Raw genomic sequence first — 5,327 nt, 5'->3', positions numbered from 1 at the left:
CCTAAGCCTAACCCTAGCACTAACCTGAACCCTAACCCTAACCATAACCCTAAAGGTAACCCTAAGCCTCACCCTCATCCTATCCTTCAATGACACCTTAAATCTTACACCAAATTAAACTTAATCCTATTCCTATCATCAAAGCTAACCTTAGCCCTATCACCCAACAACACCCTAGCCCTAACCCAAAACCTAAACCTAGCCCTAACCCTACATCTAACCCCAAACTTAACCCTCACTGTAAACCAGACCCTAACCCTAAACTTCACACTAAGCCTCACCCTCATCCTATCCCTCAACGACACCTAAACTTAACCCCAATTAAACCTAATCCTATCATCAAACCAAACCAAAACCCTGCCATCAAACCTAACCCTAGCCCTAACCCTAATACAAACCCTAACCTGAACCCTAAGCCTCACATCTATATTATCCTTCAATGACACCGTAAACCTAATCCCAAAGTTAACCCTAACACTATCATCAAACCTAATCCTAACCCTACCACCAACTCAAACTCCAGCTCTAATCAGAATCCTAATCCTAAAACTCTAAACCTAACCTTAACCGTAGCCTTAACCCAAACTGTAACCCTAACGATAACCCTAAAACTCACCCTCATCCTCTCCCTCAATGACACCTTAAATTTTACCCCAAATTAAACCTACCTCTATCCCTATCATCAAACCTAACCTTAACTCTACCACTAAACCTAACCCTAGCCCCTAACCCTAACCCTCACTCTAAACCTAACCCTAATCCTAATCCTCACCCTCACCCTGACACTAACCCTAACCCTAAGCCTCAATCCAATCTTATACCTCAATGACATATTAAACCTAAACCCAAATTTAACCCTGACCCTAATCCTATCATCAAACCTAACCCTAAACCTACCATGAAACCTAACCCTACATCTACCTCTACACCTACCTCTACCTGTAACCCTAACCCTAAGCCTCAACCCAATCCTATAGCTCAACAACACCTTAAACCTAAGCCCAAAGTTAACCCTAATCTAACCCTATAATCAAACCTAAAGCTAATCCAATCAACAAACCTAACCCTGGTCTTAAGCCTAACCCAAAGCCTAACACTAGGCTCAACCTCAACCCATTCATCAATGATACCTTAAATCCAACTCCAAATGTTAACCCTAACACTAATACTATCATCAAACCTAACCTTAATTCTACCACCAAGCCTAATCTTAGCCCTAATCCTAACCCTAAACCTAACCATATTCCTAATCCTAACACTGCCCTATCCCAAACCATAACCCTAACTCTAACTCTACCCTAATCCTAAACCTAAACCTAAGCCTATCATCAAACCTAACCCTAAACCTACCGCCAAACTTAAACCTACCCCTAACCCTAACATTAACCGTAATTCTAAACCTCATCCTATCCCTCAATGACACATTCAATACAACCCCAAACTTAGTGCTAACCCTAAACCTACCATCAAAGCTATCCCTAACCCTACTACCAAACCTAACCCTAACCCTAGCCCTAACCCTAATCCTATTCCTAATCCTAAACCTCACCCTCACCCTCACCCTAACTCTAAACCTAACCCTAACCATAACCCAACCCTAAATTTATCACAAACCTAAACCTAATCCTAACCCTCATCATATCCCACTACAATGCACCCGATATTAAGGGCGCAAGTAGAAAGCAAATGTTTTGAGAATGATGATGGCAACAAATGTACATATGTGCTTGACACAATGGATGTATGTACGGATTGTGATAGGAATTGCACGAGCCCTCAATAAAATGATTAAAAAAAACTAACCCCCAAATTAACACTAACCATAACCCTATCATCAAACCTAACCCTAAACCTACCGCCAAACCTAAACCTAACCCAACCCCGACCCCTACCCCTACCCCTACCCCTAACCCTAAACGTACCCCAAGCCTCACCTCAATCCTATACCTCAATGAAACCTTAAACCTAACCCCAATGTTAACCATAACCCTAACCCTAAACTTACCAACCTAGCCCTAAACTTACCACCAAACCTAATCCAAAGCCTATCCCTAACCCTAGCCTAACTCTAAACCTCATTCTTTCCCTCAACGACAGCTTCAGCGTAACCCCAAAGTTAGTCCTAACCCTAACCCAATCATGAAACTTAAACCTAAGCCAACCATCAAACCTAATTCTAGACCTAATCCTAACCCGAGCCCTAACCTTAACCGTAACCCTAATCCTAACCTTCAGCATCACGCCCATCCTATCCATCAACCACATTTTAAACCTAACTCCAAATTAACCCTAAACTAACCATATCATCAAACCTAACCCTAACACTACCACCGAACCTAACACTAGCCACAACCCTAACCCTATCCCTTGACAATACCTAAGACCTAAGCCCAAATGTACCCCTAACCCTAACCCTACCATCAAACTTAACCCTAAACTTACCACCAAACCTGACCCTCATCCTAACCCTAATTCTAACCCTAAACCTAACATTCATCCTATCCCTCGACAATATCTTAAATGTAACCCCAAATTTAACACTAACCCAAACCTTTTCATCACACCTAACTTTAACCCTACTACCAAACTTAGCCCTACCCCTACCCCTAACACAAATCTGAATTTGCATCTATCCCTCAATGACACCTTTAATGTAACCCCAAAGTTAGCCCTAAATCTAACCCTATCATCAAACCTAACCCTAACCCTACCTCCAAACCTAAACCTAGCCCTAACTCTATCCTGAGCCCTAACCTGATCCTTAACCCTAACCCTAAACCTAACCCTAACCTTAAGCCTAACCGTAAGCTTCAGCATCACCCTCACTCCATGCCTCGACACCTTAAACATAACCCCAAATGTAACACAAACCCTAACCCTATCATCAAACCTAACCCTAAACCTACCAGCAAACCTACCCCGACCCTTAACCGTAATCCTAACCCTAACCCTTAGCCTAATCCCAATCCTATACCTCAATGACACCTTCAACCAAACCCCAAAGTTAGCCCTAAACCTAAACCTATCATCAAACCTAACCCTAACCCAACCACCAAATCCAATCCTAGGCCTAACTCTAACCCTAATCCTAACCCCAACCTTAACCTTAATCCTAACCCTAACCTTAACTGTAACCCTCATAATCACACTCATCCTATCCCTCAACCACACCTTAAACCTAACAGCAAATTAATCGTAAACCTAACCCTAATATTAAATCTAACTCTAACACTACCACCAAGCCTAACACTAGCCCTAAACTTAACCCTCATTCTATCTCTCGACAACACCTTAAACCTAACCCCAAATGTAACACTAACATTAACCCTAACCCTTTGATGAAACCTAAGCCTAAACCTACCATCAAACCTAACCCTTCACCTAATACTAACCCTAACCTAACCCTAACACTAAGCCTCATCCACTCCCTCAATGACACCTTAATCCTAACCACAAAGTTAACCTTAAACCTAACCCAATCATCAAACCTAACCCTAACACTACCACCAAACCTAAGCTTAGCCCTAACCCTTACCCTAACCCTAAACCTAGGTCTCACCCGAATCCTATCCCTCAAAGACAACTTTAAAAAAATCCCCAACTTAACCCCAAAGTTAACCCTAACCCTATCATCAAAGCTACTTTTAACCCTACCACCAAATCTAACCCTAGATCTAACCCTAAACCTAACCATAACCCTAACACTGACCCTAACCCTAAGCCTCACCCTTATCCCACCCCTCAATGATACCGTAAATCTATCCCCAAAAATAACCCTAACCTTATCATCAATCCTAAACCTAATTCTACCACCCAAACTAACCCTAGCCCTAGCCCTAACCTTAAGCCTCACACTGATCCTATTCCTCAATGAAAACTTAAACCTCACCCCAAGTTAACCCTAACCCTACCATCAAATTTAATTCAAGTGCTAACCCTAACCTAACCCTAACCCTACCCCTAAGCCTTACCCTAATCCTATCCGCATCTTAATCCTAACCCCAAAGTTAACCCTAACCTCAACCCTATCATTAAACCTAATCCTAATCCTACTACCAAACCTAGCGCAAGCACTAACCCTACCCCTACCCCTACCCCTTATCCTAACCCTAAATCTAGCATTAACTTTAACCCTAAGCCTCACCCTCACCCTATCACTTAATGACACCTTAAACCTCATCCCATAATTATCCCTAAACCTAACCCTATCATCAATCCTAATCCTAAACCTACCACCAAACCTAACCCTAGCCCTAACCCTAACTCTAACATTATCCCTATCCCTAACCCTAACCCTAAGTGAGGTAGTAAATTATGCCAACCTGTCCGATAAACATATGTGGGGTTAATTGAAGGTCGGAGACATAAATGTCTCGGTGAACCTCGCCTTTCTAGTTCTCAGTTCTCTTGCTATCTGATGGTCAGACCAGGGTGTAGCTGCCTTACCTAGCATCAACAGACAAGGCTCACTTCCTGCAAGACATCCCAAAGGAGAACTACACGGACCTACTCAAATGCAGCCCTGGGTGCTGGAGAAGCCATGAGGAGACCTCTGTCAGCGCTGAGATGCTTACACGTCCACTGATTTGGTTTTCCTCCAAATAGTGTGTGTTTTGTGAGATCAAGGAGGACTTTGTGGATTGGTGTCAGACTTATGGGTCAATGTTGAACTTGTGAGCTTGGGCAGCACTGGGTTGGGATGTTTCCTTGAGGTGTACTTAACCTTTATATAAAACTTTCTTATACATGAGTTTCTGTGGATTTGTTTTTCTTAAATACCCAGACTAACACACTAAGTCTTATCCTTATCCTATCCCTCAGTGACACCTTAAACCTAACCACAAAGTTAACCCTAAACCAAAACCTATCATCAAACCTAACCCTAACCCTCCCTCCAAATCTAATCCTAGCCCTAATCCTAACCTTAACCCTAACTTTAACCCTAACCCTTACCCTACCCTATACTTATCCCAAAACTAAGTCTAAATGTAACCCTAACCCAAACGCTAAACTTAACCCTAAGCCTCATCCTCATCCTATCCCTCAACGACACCTTAAACCTAATTCCAGGGTTAACCCTAACCCTAATCCTGTCATCCAACCACAACCCTAAGTGTAACACTACGCCTAAGCTTAGCCCTAACCTGAAAACTAACCCTAACCCAAACCCAACCCTAATGCTAACCATAACCCTAACCCTAACCCTAATCCCAACCATAAACCTAAGACTCACACTCATTCTATCCCTCAATGACACCTTAAACGTGAACCCAAAGTTAACCCTAACCTTAAAACTGTCATCAAACCTAACCCTAGCCCTAACCCTA

This window comes from Echinops telfairi, unplaced genomic scaffold, assembly GCF_000313985.2.
Source record: "Echinops telfairi isolate 266 unplaced genomic scaffold, ASM31398v2 ScPeMD7_22;HRSCAF=79, whole genome shotgun sequence".
NCBI lineage: Eukaryota > Metazoa > Chordata > Mammalia > Afrosoricida > Tenrecidae > Echinops > Echinops telfairi.
This window is presented reverse-complemented; position numbering follows the sequence as displayed.